Source organism: Nelumbo nucifera, chromosome 5 (assembly GCF_055504915.1).
Source record: "Nelumbo nucifera cultivar China Antique chromosome 5, China Antique-T2T, whole genome shotgun sequence".
NCBI classification, from domain to species: Eukaryota; Viridiplantae; Streptophyta; class Magnoliopsida; order Proteales; family Nelumbonaceae; genus Nelumbo; species Nelumbo nucifera.
In genome coordinates, this window is record NC_142653.1 from 25,556,241 (window position 1) to 25,570,697 (window position 14,457).

Sequence of the window (14,457 nt, forward strand, 5' to 3'; positions counted from 1 at the left end):
TTCCACTCCTTGTTATCTGAGGAAAGGCCATGGCAGATCCAATCTTCCCAGTATAAGATGTGATCTGTGTTATATGCTGGCAGCTGGCATACAGTTGTAGGTATTGCATGGCTCACATCAATGTCCCCTGCTACTGGTTATACCAGTACAAGTGATGTAGTTAGGGATGCTTTTCGAGTACCTCCGTAAGTCCTTTTATGTTCTGGTCCGGATATTGGTAGTGCACTGGAAATGGGGCCTCTCTGTTCTTTTAGGTGGGGGCTGCTCTGTGCTGTCAATGTCTTCTCAACGTAATTCTGTCTTGTCCTTCCATGATGGTTTGTCACTTTCACATGCTAGTTGAGAGGCTTTGTGTCTTAGATAGATTGGCAATGTGTATTAATGCCTGCACCAGGACCGCATTCAAATTTCAAAATCAAAATCGTAAAAGATCCAAAACCATTCTAAGATGTAAACATTTGTTGTCTTATCATTTCTGGTATACTGAAAGTACCAATGGAACCACCGCTATACCTTGATCCTCCTCGTTTATTAACCATCCATCCATTTATTTGTTTCAAGTTTCTTCTTCTTCTTCTTCCTGTTGCTTTGCTTTGCTTTGCTTTGTTTGTTTCTTTATGATATCACCATCATCAATCCCATCCCATTTCCACGCCCTTCGTCCTTATTAAAAAGCACTCACGATCTCAATCCTAGCCAATATCCCAAGTGCTGACAAGAGCCAATGTATACTTATAAAGACAAAGGGAAGTTTGATGAACTCAAGCACTTTTACAAAACCATGGGCCTTAGAAGAGATGGGTAGTTACAGTTACAGGGATGCGTGGTTGGTTGAGTAAGCAAGCTAGCCATTTCTAGCAGTTGGGATGATCTCACAGAGACAGAACCTTACACCTTACTGCACGGTCTTTTACCAGAGGCTCTCTGCGAGGAGGGGGCAAGAGTAACATGGCCTTCATGTGCAGAACAGGAGGATCGAGTCAGCATCAACCAAAGCAAATCATGCCTTTGCTGATTATCCATAGTGGGATGGGAATGGTGGGCCACCCACACCCACCTGGTAATTCTGTTTTTATCCTCCATTTCATTTTCACCAACCAATCTCATTCACAGAACGTGGGAGGCTTCTACAAAAGATTCTCACGCGTTGCCCAAATCCATTTTTTTCTTTCACCTTTACCTTGTGAAAGTGTTCACCTGAGACGGAGTTCTAACCTCACAACGTCATACTGATATCTCATTTATATCATCTATCACCAGTTCACCACCATCTAAGCCTTGTCCCCAGTCCCAACCATATTGTGTCTGATATTCTGTTGAGTGCCATATTCATCGTTAATTATGGGTACTTAAATTAAACTGATACCTCTCGTCACTAATTAACTAATTTCATATTTTCATGAACTCATTCCCAGAATCATCCCAACTGCTGGCAATGGTACCGTGAACGATAATAGAAAACCAGAGAAGAAGACAGAAAATATAAAAGTAAGTGTACAGGACTTCTACTCCGGCTGTGTGAGATGGGTTTGAGCCTCAGAACATGGGAAGCAGCTTTTACGGATGGGAGGCAGGCCAGGCTAGAGATACCAGTGGCTGGCGCTCGCTCGTTTGAGATGTGATCATTATGTCTAATTGCAACCCACCCTCCATCTGGTGATAGTCGTTGTTAAGAGGAGTGAAGGACCACCTCTCTCAAGTCTTGGAGATGGAGACGCCGTCTCACTTCTTCACACACACACAACCATTTCTGTCCATTGAAATTTTGTATTAACATACCTTACCATGTTCTAGAGATGACGTGCCAACCTCTAAATGACACCAACTTTTCAGGTTGCCCATTTAGTATGAGTGGTTCTGATCTGCCACGTGGCAATGAATTTAGCCATATCATAACGCCTTTCTGATCCATTTAAGATGAACCATATCCTCTAATATTAACTTTTTTATCTAGCTTTCTCTCCCCCATGCTATTACGTGGATTCCGGTCAGCTTTTATACAAGTGGAAAAGACAAAAAAAAAAAAAAGAAAAACGCCAACCGTCTATATCCTCTAGAGGATTAGCCATTAAGGGAGATCAAACAATAAAATAATATATAGAAATCATGGTTTTTAAAACCGAATGGTCGGATCAGAAAAACCGGGAATCAATAACCTGACCAGTTCCGTTTTTTCTAAAAACCGTTTTTTTTTTCAAAACCGTTGATTTTGGTCAGCAAACCGTTGAACTGACCAGTTAACCATTCGAATGGTTTTGATCACTTTTTATTTTTTTTTTTATTTTTTGTCAGAATGGATCAGCCGTTCGGACCATTCAAATGGGTAACCGGACCCCTGACCGGTTCGGTTTTAAAAACATGATAGAAATACATTTTTCCTGTATGAAAAGAGAAAATTATATAAAACCAAATTAAATTTCTATCTATTTTTCCTGTATGAAAAGAACAGTCAGTAATTGTTTAGCAATTGAACGAATTTTGGTATAAAAGATGTTTGTGGGTTCCCACTTCCTACCAAAAGGTTGGTCCCGCCCTTCTTTGCTTGGTCTCATTGTTCTCTGATTTAATCTTTGCTTGTAACGTAAATGCTAAACTATCCAGAAGTACAGAACTGGGAAGATTATCCATTTTGATACAGACTGTAAGAGAAAATAGAAGCGTAAAGGCAGTAAGTAGTTCCCCGACTAAAGAAAATAATAAATTAAAAAAGAAAATACTAGGGAGATACATTGAGGAAGGCTATAGCTTTACTAGCTAGTTTGTATCTGAGGGCTCAGGCTGAGTACCATCAAATTAAAGACAAGATAAAACAGTGAAGCATTGATTGGTGGGGCCTGAAGAGTCAAAAAACTGCAAACAGTTGATGAAGACATGGCAGTTGTGCAACTTATTGATACTCTGCGAATTACTTTTTTTTTTCGTTTTCTGCCTCTCAATCGACAGAATCACAAGCTCCAGTGCACAACAATCAAATAAAGCCAAACACAAACACCCACAACACCAGATGGTACTCTTCAGTACAGTTATTATTGATCCGTGAAGGGTGGGGGGAGAGAGAGAGAGGAGAAGAAGAAGAAAAGATGAGTGAGATCAATAATAAATAAGATGAAAACTCTTATTAAATTTCAGAAAGTGTTCGTCACAAAACTGAATTTAGATTGGAAGATTAATAAAAGAAACGAGCTATGCTTATGTAACCGATAGTTGAATCTAGGAAACTGGGAATGTGTAAAGAGTAAAGTCCACCCAAAAAGAGGGGACAAAGATGTATCAATGCGACATTGAAACTCGAAATCGAACCCAAAAAAGAAGAATATAGTGAAGTCTCATACTAAAAGGTCCATGCCTGTTTGAAGCTTATTGAATCAAAAGCACCAAAAACAGACTATTGAAAGAGAGGAAACATATTGAAATTACGTTCTCCTTAACCATAAAAGGGTAGAATAAAATTAAGAATTAGTGTTCAGAAAGCCTGAAACTTTGCTTTTTTTTTTTTTTTGCTACCAAAAGAAAACTGAAAATAATCTATTAACTTTAAAATAAGAAGGGCTTATCACCAAATAAATAAAAGTGGAGAAGCAATGTTTTAAATCGGAAGCCACTCACATTCCCAAAAAAAAATCTCGGAAGTTACAGATAAAGACCCACAAAGAAAATATAAATAAATATAAATAAATAAAGGAAAAGGAAGGGAAAAGAGGGTGAAGGGGGCAAGCAAATTAAATAGACATTTTCCAAACTTGAATAAAGAGAAAAGACAAAAATGTTAGAAGCTTGAAAACTTAGATCCAAACCAAGGAGAGAGAGAGAGAGGGCCATATTGTCCTTGGGAGGGCCAACAAGGGAGAGAAAGCCCAATGGGGTTGGCTCCCAGCATGTCCTTGTTGCATACACACCTTCCCCAAAACACCCGTGGTCTGTCCTTTGCCCCCACAGCCCACATGACTTTGCTTCTTTCTCTCTCCCTCTCTCCCACACTCTCACTCCATAAATACCCCTCTTTCCCTCCTCTCCTTTCAAGCCACCTTCCATCTGTTCTTATACTCTCTCCTTCACTCTCTTTTTTTTTTTCTATCTATCTACTTACTTCAACCTCCTTTTCAATTCTCTTGAATTCCGAAATGGCTCTTGGGAAATCGAACAAGCTACCTCAAACAGCAGTAATCAAGCAGATTCTCAAGAGATGTTCGAGCTTAGGCAAGAAACAAGGCTATGATGAAGAAGGTCTTCCCGTCGACGTACCCAAAGGCCACTTTGTAGTATACGTCGGGGAGAAGAGAAGCAGATTTATTGTTCCAATTTCTTTCCTAACCCATCCCGAGTTTCAGAGTCTGCTTCAAAGAGCAGAAGAGGAGTTCGGCTTCCATCACGAAATGGGTCTTACTATTCCTTGCGAAGAAGTTGTTTTCCGCTCTCTAACTTCCACGCTCAGATGAAAGATTGGGGAGCGGTTTCTTTGGAGAAGATGGCAAAGACGAAGCTGCATCGCTGCTTCTCTTTTTTGTAGAATCTTCTTGCTTCTTCTTCTTCTTCTCATTCATCTTTTTTTCTTCCTCTGATCTTCTGTTAAAAGACCCTGACTCAAGACCCATGAACATTTCTGGGTTAGATTTTGTATATTTTAAGATTTTCCTTACAGCGGTGCTGGTTTGCGCCCTGTGAGAGTACTCATTAGTCATTAATGAAGGAAAAGGTGGCTGATCCCCGTATTAGTTATTACGCTCTCAATGTTTAAGGCTTTAAGCTTGTTTTTTGTTTCTGCATGGATTGACACCTGGGAAGAGTTGATTAATCATGAATGAGTTGAAATACTCTATCAAATCAACAAACAATTCATGACTGTTAAATAACTTAATTTAGAGGATTGGAATTCTTTGAAGAAGGCGTGTCAACAAACACCAATGTATTTACATACACATATATACTGATAATATCTACCAAAAAAAAATAAAGATATATGTAATAGTGTTGCCAACCATCGTCAGTAAAATCTAAAATGTAAGAAAGCAGGTGGCAGGTGGCAGGTCTGAATCACCACGGAATTCCATGTTGCCTTGTTGAATTCTCCAAAGAAATCAACGGCCGTCGTTTGGTCTTTTGTATTTTTTTTTACGTAAAGTTTTTAATGTAAATGCTACTCTTTTTTAGTTTTTACCTTATATGTTTTGGCTATTATAAGTACTTGATACATTGATTTGTATATTGTTTACTTCTAATCAGATTGCTTTAAGAAAAAAAAATGGAGAACTTAGTAGAACTATAAACAAGAAACAATTAATATATAAATAATCTTGGTGCCTGATCCAGTTCCCATGCATTACAGGATCGGATCATTCAAGACGAAATAAGGAATCTGGAATCTATAATCTTATTTTTGTACTTATTTACACAAATTCCTACCTCTTGTTTAATTAAAGAAAAAATATGTTTTCCATCCGCATGCCCATGGTATTTCTTACTTCTTTTTTTGATAATTTCTGACTAAACACAAATTCCGAGAGTTATTTTGGATTTTGTTTAATTTCAATTTCATTATATTATGAAAGACATAGACGTTCCACTTAGATTTCCTGATTTACAGTCTGAACACGAATTAAGGAATGATCCACCGGGGGCCCACAAGAATTATGGTGTACCAACACGAATCTTTTTTTTTTTTTCCTGGTGAAGTCATTATTCTATGCTTAATCACTCCCCAGTCGTACATTTGGCGCACATGCAAGGTGGATGAAACAATCCAATCAGGGGACCCATTGATGAGATCTCCCTCGGTATCTATAAACCCAAATAGTCAGACCGTTCAGACAAGCTTATTCATCTGATAAACTGACTTTTTTTTTTTTGTTGACAAATGGTTGACTTGATTGTGTAAGGAAAGGAAAGGTTCCCCTCATCCCCTTATTGTACGGGGTTAGACCGTACCGGTACCCGCGGTCTAGGGATAGCCCACCCAATCAGATGGATGGTCCAGAGTCCAGTTCGCAACTTCGCATGCATGTGGCCTGAGCTTGTTCCCTAATCAGGTCCAGTAGGAAGCTTCCCTACATGATCTGGCATATTCCTGCCATTAATTTGGAGGGATTATGTGATTAGTCGGAGCCATCCACCAACAATACCTAGTAGGAAATTCTCTAAATGGGCCACGATTCAATCTTCCACTCTGCATTCGTTGGTTTTTGATTAATGGATCCTGTCTATTTACCTCGATTTTGATGCAGGCGATGAAAGATAAATTTAATTATTTAATATGAATTTTTTGTTTACGTGTATAACATATACACTTAGACTAATTTTGTTTTTTTTTGTTTTTTAAACTTCTAAAGGATATCCCGAGAACCGAAATAAACATGAGGACACCAACTCAGAGGTTTAGGTTGTTTAGTTGATTGGATGGAAGTATATAGTTTAGTTGGATGACCAAGCTTTTGCTTTTGCTTTTGCTTTTGTTTTGTGTCCATTGACCTTGTTTGTCATTATCGATCAAATGCTGTGGAATACATATATCCCAAGGCCAGTCGGGTGGGATCAATGGTAGGACCTACCGTAAAAATAGGGGCACAATGGCTCAAGGCCCATCTGAAATATTCCAAGGTTTGATATCCTTTAACCTCTTTCTGCACCCCTGTCAGTTGCATTAAATTCCACTAAAAAGTTAAAAACCCTTTCATTCCTTTTCCTTCGCTTCTTATTCCAGAATACTTAATAACACCCAGTTTGGCGCGTCTTCCCTTCGCTTCTTTTTCCTGAATACTTGATAACATCCCGTTTGGTGTGCTTTTTTGTACGGGCCATAAAATTTAGAAGTTCGAGTTTTGGTCTTTTTCTATTTGATTGGAAAAATATTTAATCTTCAAAAGATGATATTTCGAAAATATTTTAGTTTATTTTCTGGAAGTTTTAAATAGAGTTTTTGACTTTTTTATTACATCTTTATATGGAAATACACACATTAATCAAATGGCCTTCAAACTGCTAAGATCTTAATACAAAAGTTTACATCATCTTTTGATTGTTATATCTATCAAAAGATCTTTCAAAAAATATTTAGAAAATAATACCAAAAAACCCACTTTAAAAGAAGTACAAATACAAATGTATACAATACAAATACACATCTCTCTCTCTGTCAACCGACATGCTTTTTGAGAAAAAAGGGCTCAACCACTTATACATCATTCATCTGTTTATTTATGAATGACGATATCTTTAATACCCACTTGCCTATTTTCCTTGTAGCAGAGAAGCAGATTAAGGGCTGCCTCTGGTTATATGGGCCCTCTTTTTTCTTATATATATTAAAGGCTCAGCATAAGCTATTCCAGCCACAAGCTTCTCTGACAGTAACAGCTCTTCCAGCGAACTGCTTCCCGGCCCCAAACTCCCTGTAGCATGCCCCAGGAGAATATCTTCTCCTACAACCTAATTCTTGATGATCTCCAATTAATGTATTAATACAAACTACTTCTTTGCCCAGAGCAAGCAGTATACTAATTATGAAGCAACAAAATTTTTTAAAAATAGCTTTGCATGGACATTTATAACCCAAGAATAGATCTTAAGGCTATGTTTGGAAAGAGTACAAATACAAATTTATAAAGTATAAAACCTTGTATTTTATATGTATTTGTATCGTATATATTTATATTTATACTCCTTCTAAATTGAGCTTAAAAGTAAATTAAAATCAAAGTTTTAATGGTTCAGTTTGGGATTTCTATACATGTCTCGAGGGATGCAAACTTCAAACTTGAATTGTAACCTAATTTACTTGGAATGAAGACGTGTGGTCATCAACTACATAAGCCTAGCTAGTCGTCTATATATTACTTGGTGTAAACAGTTCATAGTGTATCAGCATCACTATTCACATTAAAATATTACATACTCCATTCTGTTGCAGAACTCGGCTTTAGTTAGAGAAAAACCTATTCGAACAACCCTTACAGCCTTGCATTGAGAATATCTCCTTACTTATGTGCTTTACTTCATGGATGAATATTCCCAATACAAGGTTACAAAAGTCTGTTGGAATGGTGTGAGCATGGACTTGTTCTGACTGAAGCCAAACTCTCTGTTGCAATGCTCGACTCAGCTTTGGTTTAGGATGAAATACATCTCTCACGTCACTTCATGCTTCTCTATCCGTTTACAAGTCATTGATCCTATTCAAATTAATATAAGCAATACTCTTCTTTCATTTCACCAGCATCCTTTCACATCTCAAACCAACTTTGAGGTACTGCTCATTTTCTGAGATTTCTAGAATTCAAACTTGGCTATGCATATCTAGTTTGAAGAAAACCATTAATTTCTATACACGAAAGCATATATGTAAAACGAGTTCTTTTGGCTGTCTAGTATTTTCCTTTATCCCAAAAGTGAAACAAGAAATTATTCTCGGATTTATGAATTTCATCAACAAATTGCTTGATTCTCTTTCTCTCTCTCTCGTATAGAGATTTTGATTGGATGGATATTTATTCGACCTTAATTCTTATTTATACTTTGGGACCTAGCTCATTTGAATGTGAGTTTGCATGATCGATCCGATCCAATAGGAGCTTTGAAGCAGTATTTGCAAAAGGGTGTATAGGAAATTTTGGTGTGTGCAAGACACTCCAAACAGTAGCCCATTAATTTCAACTTCACAGAAATAAAATCATGCTTAATTTTGTTACTCAAAGCATCTTTTTGGGTTTTGAAAATAAGGTTGTTGTTCTAAATCAAAATGAAAACACTTTCACTTTGTTTTGAAAAACACTCCCCCCCCCCCCCCCCACAAAAAAAAAAAAACACCCAAAACACTTCTATTTTCTGTTTTCTGATTTTTAGTATTTTCTAGAAGCTAGCAAAGAAAGCACGTTGGAGATTGGAGAATACCCGCTAGCTCAAACTCGCTACAATTTCCTCAATAATTAATATAATGAAAATTGTAAGTGCACATGTGTAATATCAATATCCAATAATCGTTATATACCTTTTAAAATTAAAATTAAATTTAAGGTAATTGAAAGTGACGATTTAGATGGAATACAGGGGAACTACAGTAAACGCACCCCACGATTCAGAACACAGAACCGACATTCAATAAATGTAAGAGCTAGGGTACCGACCAAGTACGATTGGTCATTGATTTTAACAAAGAAAATTTCTGGTTAAAAATGTGGTCTAGATTGGTGAACCCATCTCATTAATTTCCTTCAACTAATTAAACACCCCGAGAGACATTGCTGTAAGGCTCAAAACCAAGAAGAAGGGACCACCCTTGATTGAAACGGAGGCAAAACTCACATGAATACACAGTGGGTCTACTGAAAGAGGGCCACATATTTCACATCCATTTTAAGCAAGTCTTTCAGCTAAAATAATAACGAGTGAAGTGAAGTAGCTTACAGTTGGGCTTCATGTTCCTTCTGGCCTCTTCATATGTCTCCGTCATATATATGTATATATATGTATATATTCCCTGTATATAAATTCGTGGGTCATTTCCTTGTTTCAATTCATATTTTTCACTTTAAACAATTATTCGACTTAATTAACACAGTTTCAAAGAGTAGTAATATATAGTTGTATATCCATTCAGGTGCATCCACTATTCGAGATCTGTAGTAATAACTAATGAGATCCTGCTCATTTCTTTAAACATTAAGCCCACCAATCTCAATGGGCTTGTCCTACCTAGCTATATATCAGCAGACAACAATGGCTGAAGAACTCGTGAGGAATGTTACGTTCTTCCTCGTCCTGCATGACAAGGCTTTACATGTACCCATACGAATATGATGTCTCAATCTGATGATATATAGCTAGACTGAAAATTGAAAAAAGTTTTCTTGTTGCTAGCTATTAGCTGCAAAAAATGTCGGTTGCTTGCCAACTCAAATTGTGATAAAGATGGCATACTACTAAACACCAAAGTAAGATCTCACTATATAAGGCCCTATTTCTTTGTTTCCTCGAACCAATTGGAACCTTATATATTAAGCTGAAATCAATTGACATTTGACAGAGACGCGCAAAGGAACCTCATGAGTTAGACGCATAGATTGATTTCTTATATATTTTGCTTTAATGTGTGAACCCCTGACTTTCTTCGTTGTCAGCCTTTAATAAGTCGTAATTGTGCGTCCATGACTTTGTTCATCTGCACCACATTGTTGTATGAGTTTCTTCATTTTTCGGTTGTTATTCTCTCTCTCTCTCTCTCAATAATTAGTTGATAGAGTACAGAGAAAGCTAGCTATCAAAATTCCCAGAAGGAGGGGGGCTCTGGGGCTGTCAATTGGGTAGGGCAGACATGTTGGGTTGAAATGTATGAGGAAACCAGTGTGCGTCTCTCATTGTCGGAGTGCTACTCTCTCTCTCTCTCTCTCTCTCTGCTTCTCTTAATCTCGTTTTCAACCCTTGCATGCTATCCTTGCCACACAATTTGAAATCCAACTCAAAATCTTCAGAAATTGACAAATGAGTAGTGAAAAGAATACAAAATACGTACAGAGTGTCCCAGCACTCCAATTAATTAATGCTTTCAACTTGTGCTTTGCCAGCTTGCTTGGAAAGTTGTGAGTTGATAACTTGCGACTTTAATTTGTTTTCCTTTTAATTAGGTATTTCTTCGAACACTCCACGCAAGTATGTCTGAGAACTTAGCATGATAATAGAAACACTGTGATAAAAATCTAGAGGTACAGTACTGTTCGATAGGTAGAGTGTAGACCCCAATTTTAATTTCTACCATATCACTGTGGATCATCTACCAAATCTCTGATCCTAAGCTTCAATATGAGACAATGAAGCGGAGATGTTCTGACTCAAGGTGAAGTCATCATTTGGATGAGGAGCTATCGCCATTGAATTTGTCAATTTAATATGACTAGTCATATAAAGGGAGAGGTTTTAGATCAGATTCAGATTCTATCTGATTTTTAGATTTTAATCCAAACCCACTTCAATCTATGTGTGTATATTAAATTTAATCGGACTGAGATCTGATCTTGGATAGGGTATAAAAGTCTATTGACAACACTATTGGAGACACGTTCCCTTGCATGTGAATTAGAGGATTGGGTACAATATCTTAATTTTGGGGTTAGGACAATTCTTAGGAGGAACGGAGCCATCTATTGTTCACCTATCAAACAACCAGAGTACTGGGCCACATTCAAGGATAATATTTTGCAATTAAATATTCTACTATATTCTGTACAGTTCACTCATCACCGGTATAGAAATCTAGAATTTTCTGTTCTCTCTCTAATGAAGATGTAACCGCATTCAACATATATAGATCTAAACATGTCAATTAGATCCATATCTTCCAAATCCCAATCCCTTATCAAAATCATTTTCAAACATAAATTTATTTATAATACGCATGGGGATAAATTGTAAAATATTAAATTCCTCAATATATTTTTATTGATGAGATACTCATCAAAAGGTTCTCTACTAGGGTCAAGTATGGGGTTTCCTACATGATCTGTCACATTTTTGCCACACAAGATTTTGGTCACTTATTCGGTCTCCAGTCCACATCAACACCCTACCCCACCTTAAGTTATAGCGTTTTGCTCAAGCAACATTGGCCACTGAAATTTTCAATAATGTTCCAATGTTAAAACTTACCCATGAAGAGAGTTTTGTGTTAGGGAATAGTATGAATAATGCATTGTAATACCTAGTTCTAGCCACGTGGCAAAAGAGATTTTAGGTTCAAAATGCCCCGTTAAAAGAAGATATGAGATCATTTGGGACCCCTAGCCAATTTGCCACAAGGAAGATTTCTTGTTCATTCAATTTCAGCCTTTAAATGCCTCAACTACACGGCTATATGCATGCTTAATATATTGGACAAATATTAATATGAATAGTATGACAAGTAGGAAATTACAAGCAACAGTTTAAAACGTTGAGTTTCTATTTTCCTCATCTAACAGTACTAGAGCTTCAATGTCTTAATTTGTCTCCTCACCATCAATTAAACTGAAGGTGCAAAAGCAGTTTAACTATCATATAGGGGATTTATCTTTTACCGGCAATTAAAATGAAGAATGGTTCAAGTCTAAGAGCAGAATTTCTGGTTTTTTCTAATTAATTTAATTTATAGATAACTCTCCCTAATAATTAGTTTGGTGTCATTTGTATTGCGATTGGTTTCCTGCTTTCTTTTTAAGGTTGTGAATGATTAAATTTCCTCCTTAGTTACCTTTAGTATAGAGCATACATGTTGCCAGTGAAGAAAATCTGAAAAGAAATGAAGGTCGCAAAACGAGTAGAAGATCGATAGAAAAGAGAAATAAAGAATCAAGTTATATCATAATAACAACTAGAGTTAGTAAAACCAAAGGATCAGCCAAGATATGCTGGATCCAAAATATACAAAATCACGGGTGAGTAAAGTGACATTTGCACGGTTGCAATTGTCTTTTTTTCCTTTCTATCTATCTTGATCATGCAAATGCAACTTCTCTACACAGTACGTACTAACTTGCCATCCTATCATACTCATATGAGCTCAAATTATCTATATATTGTCATTTTTATATAATTAGCTAGATTAATCAGATGTTGGGTTCATTAATATATTTATTAATCTGTTAAATTCTTTCATTAAGTTGGATGTTATTTAATTTTAAACATTTCTGTAATTTCTCTAAATTAAATCTCTTTCCAGCTTCCCCTACAATCTCTCCTTTCTCTCTCCCAATCTTTTGTGAAGCTACTCCCATATCATTCATGTCTCCAGTCTTAATTTATTCCTAAAATTCACCTAGCTTATCTGTCTATATGTTATCTAACTAGCTCTCTCATACAATCTCATCACTCTCTTTAATTATATAACATCTCAACCATCTATACTTAATAAATTCTACATAACTTATCTACTACTCTATCTTTTTTTTTTCAACAAATTAAATAAATTAGTAACTTCCTACTCTCTTTTCATTTGGAATCTTAGTGTGCATTTAGTTCATAGGAACAAGGGTCTGGAATCAGAACTGGAATCGTCCAATTGGGCATAAAATGGAATTCAAAGTTTCATTCCTAGCAGAATGGCATTCCCCTATTTTAGGAAATGGCCATTCCTAGCTACCTCCAGCTGCTCCTCTCAAATGAGAATCTCATTCTAATCGGCCAAAAGAAAAAACAGTTGATTTAAAAACCCTCCAACCCCTATTTCTCTTTGTTTTAACGCCAATTCTCTTTGGAAGTCATGCTTATCTTATAGGATCTGATCGTGATTCTTATCTAAACCAAACAGATGAGGGAATATGCAAAGGAAATTTGGATCCAATTTCAAATGAAAGTCAAACTGAGACTTAAAGTTTCCATGAATTTTGTGATTAAAATTTACAAAAACACAAAAATAATGGTTTAATCTTCTCAATGGTAGAATTAAATGTTATCGTTGCAACTAATTATGGACTCCTTTTTCTTTTTTAAATTATATATTCCGTGCATTGAAACTTGGAAGTAATTAAATATGTAGTTAGGCCCACAAAAATATCTAAATATGACTTTAGGGCAAATGAAATAAGAAAAGATAGGGGTCACGGGCCTGATTTATCTGAAGAATATTTTTAAGTAAAATGAGTTATGTAATTTGGATTATCTATCTTAAATCAAATCAAGTTCAAGGAATCATGGCTCCATATGAAAGAAAAATAATCAATTGTTCAATAGAGTAGAGTTTAAAATAACTAATATCGGGACCGACAGACTAGCAAATTGCCGAGAAGGACTTCTTAATGTGGACCCTTTAATTTGTTTATTTATTCATAGTAGAGAAGTGGCCAAGTGGGTCGTTTTCATTTTTCAAATTAACATGGTATTCTTTTGCCGAAAATATGCCTACCTTTTTCCATGGCTTAGGTGCCGCCTCAAGTATGAGCCAACAGTACAGTAGGGACAAAACTGTCATACTTGTAAGGTACGAATGTGTACTGAGTGGTGTCCTGCGCACCCCGTTAACAGAAAAAGAGAGATGAAAAGATATCATGTATGAATTCATGAGTGTTGAGTGAGCTTGCCCAATGCCCACCATCAATCATTCAATCACAGACAAGGGAAGAACCTTCCGGTTCCAGCTGTGACATAAAAAAGACCAAAGGCGACCCCAATCCATGAAGCTCTCTCAATTTCAACCATAAATTACTACACGTCTACATTGAATCAATTAATGCGGGAACCTTTGGGATGGTATTGGTCTAATGGTCTGGTCGGATATCTTCACATACGGGTCCCTCCCACTTGATGCCTATTTGCTGGGTTCTTCTGCCCAGCTGCAGCACGCGACGTACATCACCAATACCACACTGTCTACGTAAATTCCAACTTGTACAACATTACATTACGTACCCGAATTGAGATCAATTCCTCACAAGTGCTCCTCACGGTCATTTCCCATCCTATATTGGAAGAATTCGGATCGGCTGTTCAGCGGGATGTGGAATC

At 36.7% G+C, this 14,457-nt stretch overlaps 1 pseudogene; it reads left to right on the forward strand.

Moving 5' to 3' along the window:
* Positions 1-3,990: 3,990 nt before the first annotated feature.
* On the forward strand, positions 3,991-4,743 carry LOC104607469 (protein SMALL AUXIN UP-REGULATED RNA 12 pseudogene; annotated as a pseudogene).
* Positions 4,744-14,457: the final 9,714 nt, after the last annotated feature.